The sequence below is a fragment of the Acinonyx jubatus genome, chromosome C2, assembly GCF_027475565.1.
Source record: "Acinonyx jubatus isolate Ajub_Pintada_27869175 chromosome C2, VMU_Ajub_asm_v1.0, whole genome shotgun sequence".
Taxonomy (NCBI): Eukaryota; Metazoa; Chordata; class Mammalia; order Carnivora; family Felidae; genus Acinonyx; species Acinonyx jubatus.
Genome location: NC_069384.1, coordinates 35,134,044 through 35,148,141, shown reverse-complemented (window position 1 = coordinate 35,148,141; position 14,098 = coordinate 35,134,044). Strand labels below are relative to the sequence as shown.

At 33.2% G+C, this 14,098-nt stretch overlaps 1 long non-coding RNA gene across 4 annotated transcripts in view; it reads right to left on the bottom strand.

Annotated features, from left to right (window-relative positions):
- The window catches only part of LOC128315144 (uncharacterized), a 128,909-nt gene that overhangs the window by 29,709 nt on the left and 85,102 nt on the right, over positions 1 to 14,098 (bottom strand). For 2 of the 4 annotated variants that reach the window (XR_008297595.1, XR_008297596.1), the window contains exon 3: positions 7,558 to 7,627. The exons of the other annotated variants lie outside the window; for them this stretch is intronic. This is a non-coding gene — a long non-coding RNA (uncharacterized LOC128315144). The remainder of the gene's footprint in view (positions 1 to 7,557; positions 7,628 to 14,098) is intronic. 4 annotated transcript variants of the gene reach the window in all.

The window sequence follows — 14,098 nt, the reverse complement described above, 5'->3', positions numbered from 1 at the left end:
ATTTTTTCTTGAGGGAGAGAGAGAGAGAGGGCATACAAGCAGTAGAGGGAGAGAGACTCTTAAGCAGGCTCTGTGCCCAGTGCAGAGTCTGACACTGGGCTCAATCTTACAGCCCTGAGATCATGATCTGAGCTGAAATCAAGAGACAGACATTAAACTGATTGAGCCACCCAGGCACCCCTCAGGGTCACCCTTCTTTATCATTCTCATCATGTCAAGTCCGACATGTGGCTTTCTAATTGAAACAGCTGGGTCTCTTATTTGATCCACATTTTATCCACAATGTATAGAAAATACCTTAAAACATAGTAGAGTTGAATAAATATTAAATTAATGTATAATACCCAGGCCTTAAATGTCTGTTGACAGTAAAAATATTAATTTTACTATATTTGCAATTCATTATGTAATTCAAAATTATACATTAAGATCTGAAACATGAAGGGTGTTAGGGAAATTAGCATTTTGGACCTTCTCTGGATCATGGTGCTTTCGTATTAAACAATTATTCCACTTCTCTTTTCTATAATATAACAATGACACTAACAAATTGAAGAAATTTGTTCCCAGAAGTAGCATAGATTCTGTCTCAGCTACTTAATGCATTTTGATCTCATTTTTTTTTCTTTTTTGAGATTTTTGCATCTTGAGACAGTTATCTAACTCATATTTGTATACCCTCTATCACCTGGTTTCATGTAATGGACAAGGAAGATACTCAATATTTATTGATTACATATATACATTTGAAAATCAAGTAAATATGTCATCAAATGTTCTGCTAGTCTAAAAAAATCTCTTCTGTAGTTGGATGCTTAATATTGTAGTCCGTTATATAAATGTTTCTAACATAGTTGGTTGATGAAATATATAGGGTATATATCTAAAGTATTAGTGCTCCAAATAGTCTACTGATGGCTAGCTTCCTGCTGTACCATCAAGACTCAAGTTATCTTGATAATGGAATCTCTTTTGTACATTTATAAGCCTCTAAGGATAATTTTAATATTACTTAAACTTTTGGGGATTCTCTTGTGCTCCTATTTCATCTTTGTAGGATGAAAAGATGAAGTTACTATTGGTTTTTGGTATTATTAACTATTAAAGTATCCATATGGGAAAGCAAGAAACTTTTTCTATACATTTAGGGTACAGAATTTCAAATTATGATTTCAAAGTTACTTAACGATCTCTATAAAGATGTATATGACTATGTAGCATACCATTCTCTGTTTTACTCACAGTTGCATCATACATCCTTATACTTCCTTGAATTATTAAGTGGAGTGATCAGTTCAAGATTCCCTTATCTTTAGGGGCAACTGGCTGGCCCAGCCGGTTAAGCATTGGCTTCAGCTCAGATCACGATCTCATGGTTGGTGAGTTCGAACCCCACGTCGGACTCCATGCTGACAGTTTGGAGCCAGGAGCCTGCTTCAAATTCTGTGTGTCCCTCTCCCTCTGACCCTCTCCCTCTGACCCTGTCCTGCTTGCACTCTCTCTCTCTCTCAAAAATAAACAAACACTAAATATATTTTTTAAAAGATTCACTTATCTACATAAACTGTCATTTTAGAAAATATTACAATAAGCTAAATAACTGAAATTTGAAACAAACCTTATAATATTTGGTGTTAATATTGTACATTTCAATGATAAAAATGCAGTGTATTTGTGACACTCCTAAGTTTGGAAAACCTTAGGTACAGGAGCAAAATTTTCTATGTGAATTTAAAAACAGTTCCAAAGGATCCTTTGACTATGGTTTCTTTATTAGGTAATATTATTGAATCAATGACAAATTTCCTGGGTCTGTTTAAAAAGTAGTATATAACTTATATGCTGAAGTATTTGGGAGTAAGTTCTCAAAATGTTTGCAAAAACTTCAAATGATTCAGCAAACAATTAGAGAAATAGAGCAATAGGAAAAATGTGTGAACATGAGTGAAGGTATATCTTTACATTTTTTTCCCTATCATTTTGGTAGGTTTGGGAATTTATAAAGGAAAATGCTAAGTAGAAAAGCTTAAACTGTGTATCTAGAATAATGTGTGAAATTGAAGCCTCTGTTAATTTTTTCCATTAGTTTGGAAATTTTACTAATTGCACACCACAGATTTAATGAAAATTCTCATAATATACATGGAATTAGCACAATGCAGTTATCACAAACAGCAGTGAGCTTTCTACAAGCTCTGGATAGGAATATCTTGCATTTATAAAATGTATTTTTCTGCTATTGAAGAGTTAATTTTAGACAAATAACTTTTCATAATTCCCCACTGTGTTTTACATAAGTCAGTCTAAATAAACTTGGGACTCTTTTATTTATATTAAGTTATGAATTATATTATATGCAAATGGATATTTGACATGTGGCCACATTATAATGAAAGCATGCAAATCTAAGTAATAAATCAATCAGATTTTCTTGAAGTATGACATCAGAATAAGAAGGAGCAAGTGAAAAAACAAAAGGCTGGTATGGTAGTATTCTTTTATACTTAGCTAGAGTCTAGGATCTAATATTCTGAAAAGCATTGCAACATTTATTGATTCTTTATAGGGCACTCTGTACACAGTGTTCCTTTTCAGAGGGAATCTCAGATGTCTGCTATTGAATCTCAATGTTCACATTTGTAAACTAAAGACATTAGACCAAATGATTCCTTATTGAACACAAAACGAGTATAGTAGGCATAATTTGCTGTAGGTAGACATCTTTGGGAAAGATAAACTAAACTTATATTCTTTGATGCCTACTATGTACTACACAGTTAAAGCATTTTTATTGTTTCCTCTTTATAATGGCTCTGTGAGGCCTGTTTCACTCTTCCCATTTTCCAGTTTATATTTAGTTTTGTTTTCCTTTTTTTCTTTCTTTATTTTTATTATTATTTTTTTAAGTATGCTTCATGCCTGGAACTGGGCTTGAACTCACAACCCTGAGATCAAGACCTGAGCTGAGATCAAGATTCTAATGCTTAACTGACTGATCCACTCAGTTAACTTCCAGTTTAGAAACTTCATCTCAAAGAGAAAGAATAACTGGCATAAAATCTCACAGTACATTAATGGAAGGCCTGGGATTTAAATCTAGATATACCTGGTTGCAAAATAAATAAAGGTATATATCCCTAGAGTATCTATGATACAAAATCATTCCTCCCTCTAGGTCCTATTGCCTCCACTGTATTTACTTCACAAGTAGAAATTCATTCTTCGCTATCTAGTTCGGGAAGCATTTAATGTGTTTACTTGGAAATTACAATAGCTTAACTTCTTTTCCAACTCATAGCACCTAACACAGTTTTGTCATAAGGGCAGCCATTAAATAAACAATTGATGATGAAAATAATTGTTTCCATTTCTATTTACCATAGGAGGCAGTGGCACTCCTGATTATGTTAACATTTAAGCGGTTTTAGATAGAATCTGCCATTCTTCTTTTTTACAGTTCAGAGATTTGAGTTTTTAAATATCAAATTGTCAGCCAATCAACAAGTATACATTGAGCAACCTCAGGGTGCATTATCAGAATCTTCAACAGTAATTTCCATAAAAATGTGACTCTCTCCAAAAATAGATGAAAATTTACTTACTGGTCTAAGCTTGCCTTTCCCAACAGATCAGCATTTTTCATATGTGCTTATATAGATGCTTATTTGAAATAACTGCATCACTTCTAAATCATGTTACCCCAGTTCTCTGCATGTCCTTGACATTCCTTTATCATCCTCATCATTGTGCTGCATGTTCAGCCCTATTAGTTTTGAGCTTAATGCTGTGCAGTTTAGCTGGCTGATAAAAGCCTTATTGTAGTGTTTTTAATACCTACAGCGCCTCTGTGATTTTGCACAAATTAATTGTTCTTTTGTAGCTATTTTAGCTTTTTAGTACTTTGAAGCTGTTACTGAGGAGATAGACAAGGGGGAACTGTGGTTTACAGCACGACAGCTTAATTTACATAGGCAATGTGAAGTGGAATGATGAGGAAATTAAATCGAGGAAGAAAAAAAAAAAACCTGCATGATTGAAAAACATTTGTATTTGACCTGAATGATCCAGCTTGAAAAACTACCTAAATGGAACTACCCAGATGATTGCTGTGGCCTTCGCTTAAGTTTATTTGAATAATAGACTAAGAGACTGAAAGCACATATTTCTTTAAAAAGCAAAAACAAACAAGATTTATGACTGGCACTAAATTTGCAGTAAAGGATAAGGAGATCATTTATAATATTTGAACATTTTCCAGAAAGTGATCAAAAGAAATACCTAGTCTATGTGCCGATCCATGTACAAGGGGATATAGAAAGGGACATGTTTTCGGATCAATTCTTTCATTTGGCAACTCTGATGAACACCTCACCTGCTCATTCCCTGATGTATGTGTCTCTAAAGTCATCCTTTTCAGATTTCACCGTTTGTGTTTTCCCTTTGTTATCATAAGGGATCATATATCCCATCGTGTGGAATGCTTTAATACTCTTTTCATATCATTAAGGACTCCTGTAATGCATTTTTAAAAATTAAACAAACAAATCACTTAGGGCATTGAACTTGGAGCTAGGGATAGAGTAAGGAGCAGAAGAGGCACAGCATTTGTTTTATAGGGGTTATTTTGTATAATAGCTAATTTGTATAGCTATTTTATATAATATATTTTTATATAATATAAATTTATAAGTATAAATTTATATATAAATATACTACTTTATATAATATTTATTTTATATAATATAATAGCTATTTTATATAAATATAAAATAATCAAAGTATAGATACATACTTACAAATTTAAAAAAAACACAAAACTTAAGATATAAACATTAATTTCAATATCAAATGATATAATTAATATTATGAAAGGCATTGGCTGTGTGGTGTATAGAATCAAGGAAGAAATTAGGGTAGGAATGAACTTAATGGTAGATGGAAATAGAGAGGTAACCAGGCTATGGTATGTTTCAGTGATAATCATTTTCCATTTTCTTGCTAAACTGTTTTGTATGGTTTTCTAGAATTTTTTTTTATATTTATTTATTTATTTATTTATTTATTTATTTTTTTTTTTTTTTTTTTTTTGTGGGGAGGGAGAATCTTAATATCCCAGAAATGGCTGGGATCAATCAGAGTTTAATTCACATTCAGAGTCATCATCATAAGAAGTACAGTCTGAAGCATAATTACTTCTTAGTCTTCTTTTGTTTCTAGAATGCTGGGGCACCTGTGGTGCTGATTCCACTATTTCCAGGATTAGCAAAGAAGGTAAAGAAAGAAATAGGGTTGGAAAAGAGAGATCAATGGTGGAATGATAGAGAAGGGAAAAAAAAAGAGGAGAGGGAGATAGAATGAGATAAAGAGGAAAGGAGAGAAAGAAGGAGAGAGAGAAGAATGGAGTGAAAGAAAGAGACAGAGAGAGAGAGACATGAAGATAATTTACAGAAAGATTGACAGTGATTAGTGTAAGGTTGACAAGAAAATTCTGATATGGAGGGAGCTATGTTATCTGATATATAGGTTTTTTGCTCTTTCATCTTAAGTTATACTATTACTGCTTAGTATTTTCTTGGCTTTTATTTCCTAAGGAAAGTCCCTCTAAAGAACAGTTAATAGCAGAGGAGGTTCACTGAGATGAATATGAAATCAAAGAAAGAAAAGCTGTCTAAATACCCATGACTATCAAAAGTACTCGTTTTAATGAACATTTCTCTTAGGAGAAAGAAACTCTTCTGATAATATAATGGTTATCCATTCAATTTTTCTAGATCTGGACACGGGACAAGTCTGCTAAGTACTATGAAGTAGTTAATGTATTGATTTAAAAATGGATTTTGCTTATGATGTAATTCTGTGTGTTTTTTTTCCTCTATAAACTATAAGATGTATCTTACTAGGAGAATTCCCTGAACATTCTAATGTGAAATTCCTACATTTCTTTACAAAACTTTTAAAATTTGTGAGTTCAGTATTCTGCATGTTAGGGTGATTATACTTCTACACCCTTATGAATTAATGGCAAATATCAAATTAATAAAACAAGATTAGGAGTTGGCCAACTTTTTCTGTAAAGGGACAGATAGTAAATATTTTAAGCTTTGAACATCATAAGATCTCTGTCATAACTATTGAGCTCCACGACTATAGCACAAAAATAGCCCCAGGCAATACCTCAACAAATGGCCCTGTCTGTGTTTCATTATAAGTTTATTTACAAAAACAGGAGGCATATTGGATTTAGCCCATAGGCCCTAGTTTGGTGACTTCTTTACTAACGATCTGTAAATTTTCAGAAAATTTTACATATCTGTAAATGCATGTATTAACTTACTACTACATTTCTTCTCATTATTTGAGAGGTGCTAGAGGCTACCATTTGGATATCAGCTGCTAAAGACAAAAAAATTTTTAAAATAATTGGACAGTCTTGAATTGTTAAAAATGCAAAACAGTTTGAAACATGGAAACACTATGCAGTTTGTTCATTAGCCCCAACGACTAGTATTCCTATCATTTTTTGAGATATTTTTAAAAAGGGTCTTTTTAATGTTTATTTATTTTTGAGAGAAAGACAGACAGACAGAGAGTTAGCAGGGGAGGGACAGAGAGAGAAGGAGAAACAGAATCTGAAGCAGGCTCCAGGCTTTGAGCTGTCAGCACAGAGCCCTATGCGGGGCTTGAACTAACCAATCGCGAGATCATGACCAAAGCTGAAGTCAGATGCTTAACCGACTGAGCCACACAAGTGCACTTTGTAACATTTTTATGTAACAAATCTCTTGTCATTCATTACTCTACAGTGTTTATAAATCTTTCATATTTTAATATTTTGGGGATATTGTGTTGATAAAGTGTTTTATACCTGCTTTGAAATTAGATTGATTTCCTTTGATAAAGAACATTACTCTGTCTTTGATGTTTGACCCTAAGTAGGGTCCCCCTGTCTCTCTCTTGGTTCTAACACTGCATCACATGACCTTTGTGACTTAGGAGGACCACCCATGAGTGCTCTCTGCCTCTGCAGGCTGGTGGGAATTTCAAACAGCACAACCTCTGGCCCCCATGATAAACCCCATTCCAGTTTCAGCCCCTGCCCACAGTAAAAATCTGAAGCTAGCCCTCACCTCCTTTCCTCTTCAGACTCCTGTGTGAGCTTTACCCTTCCCAAAAATCATTAACTTGATGTGAGCACTAAATTTACTTTATATTTACTGATTAGTGATTTGAATTATCTGGCTTCACATGTAAATAAATTTTAGGATGGAGAACCATGCCAGACTGTAGGCCAACTTCTCAAAACTCTTTTATCAAAGCATCTCCTTATATCAAAGCATCTTTAGACATGTCTGCTTGGGACACTTTTGCATCTGAGAGTCAAATATCTTCCTCCTCATACTTCAGGTCTCTCTTCAGTTGTCCCCTTATTAGAGAACATCCCTGACTACCCTCTATTAAAAATACTGTCCAAAGAGCTCCCTTTCCTCTTCTTTATTTTCTATCAGAGCATTTGCCATGTTTAATATATATTCCACACTTATTTATTTGTTTATTGACCCTTTTAGAATACAGGCTTCATAAGGACAGACATTTTCATCTGTTTTGTTTGTTGTTAAATCTCCAGCACCTAGAACATAATACATAATAAATACTAATACATCCTTTGTAAGTAAATAAGTCAATATATTAGTGTTGATGTTACATATGATTTTTCTTATATATCTCTCCAATCCCCCTGTGGTATTCTAATATTATTCTGTATATTAAACAAATAAATAGAAGGAAAGAAACACAAGATAGCTTTTCAATTTATGAGAAATTAAATTTAGCAATTCCCATCAATGTCACATCCATTTATTCTCTGCTTAGTGATGCAGTCATTTTTTTTACACTTGGTTCCATAAATTATTTTTCTGTCATATATATCTTTTTAAATATAAAAGCACTCAACAACCCCAACACACCTTATTGGCCCCAATATCTGGTTTCACCTTAATATTAACTTATCATTTTTGTTTCTGAGCGATGTTGAAGCAAAATTCTATTACTAATAGTAATAATACCAAGGATCTTTACATAAATAACCTTAATTTATAATGTAATTTTATTGTATCTTACAAAATCAAAGATGCCATCAATTGTAAAACACATCATTTTCATACATGTAGTATAAAAGAAAAAAATAGTTCTGTCAATTAAAACATGACCTACACTTCATTAAGAAGTAATTATAAGGGGGTGCCTGGGTGGCTCAGACAGTTCAGTGTCTGACTTCGGCTCAGGTCATAATCTCACATTTTTTTTTAAACTTTTAAAAAAATCTTTATTTATGTTTGAGACAGAGAGAGACAGAGCACAAGTAGTGAAGGGACAGAGAGAGGGAGACACAGAATCGAAAGCAGGCTTCAGGCTCTGAGCTGTCATCACAGAGCCCAACGTGGGGCTCAAACTCACAAACCGTGAGATGACTACCTGAATTGAAGCTGGTCGCTTAACCAACTGAGCCAACCCAGGTGCCCCAAACAATCTCACACTTTGTGAGTTGGAATCTGACATCAGGCTCTGTAATGACAGCAAGGAGCATGGAGCCTGCTTTGGATTCTACATCTCCCTCTTTCTCTGCCCCTCCCCTGCTCAAACTCTCTCTCTTAAAAATAAAAATAAACATTAAAACAAATTTTAAAAAAACAAAGAAGTAATTATAAGTATATTTACAATATTTTATATTTTTCAAGGGAGCTGCTTTAGTTGTAGTTGCATAAATTTAGACATACATATAAATATATGTTATTGATATAGATATTAGTAAATACAGTGGATAAGGTATCCCTAAAATATGTGTTTTTTTGAAATCTAATTCTTCTAAATTACTTTTATACCTGGAGTCACCCTATTTATATTTCTTCAGAAGATATTCTCTGTGCAATTGAGATGCAACATTTCTTACAAAACTTTTTCATTACTGTCAATGGGAAAATTTTTCCAAGCTGTTAACTCTCATGGTGCAAAATTTGAAAATGATAATTTATTTATTAGACCAGAAATTTTCATCAGAAGGTATTTAAATCACAGTCAAGATTCATGTTCCTTCTTCAAATGGTTCTTAAATGATGTGTTGACTGAAACTTAAGGGTTTGCATTTGTCCATTTGTGACAAGAAAAGTATCTGAGTTATGGGTGCACAAACAATAGCAATTACAAAATGGCAGTTCATGGATAAGAGCAAGGGAAATTCAGAGATGTCCAAATGAGAAGTCTTTGAATGAGCCATATATAGCATATCACATGCCATTAATTTTAAGAACCCAAAAGATCATATATTAAAACCCATGTAGATAAGAAATTAGGGGCTGCCCAAATTAATTTGCCTAGTGAGTAACTGACCTAGGACTATTTCATATCCAGCACTCCTACCTTGTAATTTGGAATGCATTATGAACATATCTAAATTCTTTAAGTTATAATTATTATGCAGGATTTTGTATATATATTTAGATTTTGTTCTTTTGTTAGAACTGTAAAAACATGCGGATGGTTCTTATATCTTTGAAATTCTACTTCTTCCTACTGATGCAGGCCTTTTTTTTTAAATTACACATTAGGCAACTGGTGCAGCCACTCTGGAAAACAGTGTGGAGGTTCCTCAAAAAAAAAAAAATAATAAATCTACCCTATGACCCAGCAATAGCTAGGAATTTACCCAAGGGACACAGGAGTGCTGATGCATAGGGGCACTTGTACCCCAATGTTTATAGCAGCACTTCCAACAATAGCCAAATTATGGAAAGAGCCTAAATGTCTATCAACTAATGAATGGATAAAGAAATTGTGGTTTATATACACAATGGAATACTACTTGGCAATGAGAGGGAATGAAATATGGTCTTTTGTAGCAACGTGGATGGAACTGGAGAGTGTTATGCTAAGTGAAATAAGTCACACAGAGAAAGGCAGATACCATATGTTTTCACTGTTATGTGGATCCTGAGAAACTTAACAGAAGACCATGGGGGAGGGGAAGGGAAAAAAAAAGTTAGAGAGGGAGGGAGCCAAGCCATAAGAGACTCTTAAAAACTGAGAATAAACTGAGGGTTGATGAGGGTGGGAGGGAGGGGAAAGTGGGTGATGGGCATTGAGGAGGACACCTGTTGGGATGAGCACTGGGTGTTGTACGGAAACCAATTTGACAATACATTTCATATAAGAAATAAAAAATAAATAAATACATAAATAATAAAATAAAATTACACATTAGGGCACCCAGGTGGCTCAGTTGGCTAAGTGTCAAACTAAGGCTCAGGTCATGATCGCATGAGTTTGAGCCCCGCATCAGGCCCCATGCTGTCAGTGTGGAGCCTGCTTCGGATTTTCTCCCTCTTTCTGCCCTCCCTCACTCACTCTCTCTCAAAACAAATAAACTTAAAAAAATAAAACCACAGGTTAAAATATAATTAACTTTTGTTTACTACTTTTTTATGTTTTAAATATCAGTTAATATATATATTAATATAATATAATATTATATATATTATATATATATAATATATAATATATAATATTATATTAATATATATTATTAATATAATATATAATATATAATATATAATATATAATATATAATATATAATATATATTAATTATATATTATTAATATATAAAATATTAATATATATTAATTATATATTATTAATATATAAAATATTAATATATAATATAATATAATATAATATAATATAATATAATATAATATAATATAATATAATATATATAATATATATATATATATTTGACTTGGAAAAATGGAAAGCCCTTACTTATTATTAATCTAGAACTAAATGGTTCATTTAGTGGCAAAACATAGTCTTAAAACAATCAACTTTTGTTGTTACTTAGGCAGAGACAATTTTGTATGTCTTATTTAATGTTAAAATTTTAAAACTTTACAAATAGAAGGGATCTTCCAGATATAGAATCCCTAGTGTAATTTACCATATTTTTTTCACTGCAGAGTTTGTAAACAAAAAAAAAACAAAGTTAGATAAATCTCTCAATGTCACACTGCTGGCTAATGTCTGCATCTAAACAAAACCGAAGTCCTTGATACAAATTTCATTTGTTTCCCCTACTACTTTATGCTGAATGGATTATATCTGCGGACTTTCATTTCTGTGAGTGCAAGTACTTTATACTCTTTCTTTACATAGCCATAGTGCCTTAGCACAATGTACTATCACATAATATGTATTCCCTAGATCGTCAAATAAATGAATATGATGATCATCTGATCCCAAGCAAGAGTTAAATGGGAAAAAAATCTTTAAAAATACCAACAAATTTTGCCTAGAACAAAATAGCACCTGTATGTTTTTAAAAATATAGTTTTTTATCGTCATTGCCTACATGTAATAATAGGTAAACCAGTTATGTATGTTATGTATGGTATCTATGTATCTGTGTATCTATCTATCATCAATCTATACATGTATGTGCAAACATACAAATACACACTCACAATTAAATGTGGTGGAAGAGATGCAAGTCTGGCTTCTAAAATCTAAAAGTTCTTACATAACCCTCCAGATGCCCTAAAATATGGTGGAACAGCAGAGTGAATGGAGTCTGGGACTTGTATAGAGTATTTCCCCCTGCCCTCCTTTTAAAAGAAATGTTCGTTTGTTTGTTTGTTTGTCTGTTTATTCATTCATTCATTAATTTTGAGAGGGAGCAAGCAGAGGAGAGGTAGAGAGAGAAGAGAAAGAATCCCAAGCAGGCTCCATGCTGTCATCACAGAGCCTGATGCAGGGCTCGATCTCACAACTGTGAAATCACAACCTGAGCTGATATCAGGAGATGGTTGCTTAACTGAGTAAGCCGCCCAGGCATCCTCCTTGTCTCCCTAAACAACAGAGGATGTGATATAGTTTTGGGCCACTATTGACCTTTTGATGATACATCAGGAGGGTCATTTTCTTCTGGACCACAGTTGACCATGGATAACTGAAACTGTATAAAGAAAATCATGGATAACTGGGGACTACCGTATAAAATGTATAAGATAAATATAGATATTCTATCTATATAGCATATATTTGTTGGAACATATATACTGTACTGTAGTATATATAACATATATACCTATCTATATATAACTAATTTGATTATTATTATGGTTGGACAATTAAAAAAATAAAAACATTTACAAATTACTAATATACTATTCCAATTTTGAGGATATGAATCTTACTGATTGAAATGGCTGATATATATATTTATACATACACCTTGTTTATATGTACACACACACACATAAGCATACAGTATTTGTTGTCTTTTCTTTATGTCATTATTGGCTTGTTGACTTGAGCATTTTAGAATGGCATATATTTTACTAAAAAGGAAATAAAAAGAGATTCTCTCCTCTGAAATAATATTGAATCAAGACCATGATTTAATTTTGTGTACTGTGTTTATGCACTATCCAACTTCCAATGTCATTATCAGTGCGTTTAGCCCAGATCAATTAAGGAATCAAATCCCATTGCACAGGTATATATAATGTTTTTCTTCAATATTGTAGAATTAAAATTGCAGTGCCTTCCAATCAGACCATAAGCAATGTGGTAATCAAGCATTAATTTAGCAAGTTCATTTTTCTATTACACTGTTTTCAGCACAAAGTTACTGCATTAGTATTTCTATAGCTCGGAGGTCAAATTGAAAGAGAGTTTGCAAGAGTAACTATACAAAACACCTTGAGCTAAGTGTAATGGAGGTTGACTTTGAGATTCCCTTGGTCAAGCTTAAAATTGGTCTCTTATTTAATCATATTCAAAGGAAAAGATAACAGTATTTTATTGAAAAATCTAAGGCATTAACATTTTAAAAATTTACAGCAGAGGCAGATGTTGAGGGAAAACATGAAAATTCACTCCAACATTTTCCACAGTTCTATTCAATCTCCCCATTGACTTATTTCTCCTAAATTTTATGGTAAAATAATTTAAAAATGTACTTCTCATAAATATCAAAGCAATCTTAAGGTGATATGCTATTTCAGTCTGTATTCATGTCCAAGTATGAAGTATGTTGTGTTCCCTTAAGTATGCATTTGTCGGGGTAGTTATCAAATTTTGTTAGGTGTAAAATAATTTGCTTGATTGTTTGAAAAATATGATGGGGAATAAAAAAGAAAAATATATTAAACTCAGTACATCCTGTAGGTGTTTCTATAAAGTAGGAGTAGGAAAACTATGGCCTGCTGTCCAAATCTGGCCCTCTGCCTATTTTGCTAAATTAAGTTTTTATTGGAACACAGCCGTGCCCATTCTTTTTAGTATTTGTCTACAACTGCTTCCACACTATAATGACAAAGTTGAGTAGTTAAAACACACAATGCATGAAGCCCACAAAGACTAAATTCTTTATAGAATTTAGCCCACAAAGACTAAGTTCTTTATAGAAATACAGTAAAACATTGGATTGTAAATAATTTGTTCTTCCAGTGTTCCACAAGTAGAGCAAATGTTTCTAATAAATTTTAACTTGATAAGCAAGCAATGCCTTGCAGTACGAGTAGTATGTGACACCACATGTCACATGATCACAACTGAACCAGTGGTTCTTCTCTCTCTCTCTCTCTCTCTCTCTCTCTCTCTCTCTCTCTCTCGCTGCAGGATTGTGGATGATCAGCTGCTATGCTTGGATGCTTGGTCTCAGTCTGCAGTGTTTGGCAGAAATCAGTGATTTTTGAGAACATTGGAAGGTGCCCACAGCTGGCACTAGTATATATTTTGTCACTTCAAAGCACCTACAGATAGTTCTCTGCTTTTCCATACAAGAGTACACTTAGGAATGCTTTGCTTCATTTTAGCTCAGGCTGCCCATAGGTACAGACCCTTTCCTCTGCTGCCTTATTGCCAGTTACATTAAATACAGTATATGACAAGAGTTTATAGATACTGTACTGTAGTCAACATCCGTGAGAGTGTATACAATGGCCCCCATGCAGAAAAAGATTCCACTGATCCAATAAATAGCTGTGATTCCATTAGTGACAGTGAAAGTCATCCTACACAATAACCTTCCTCTCTCTTGTCCC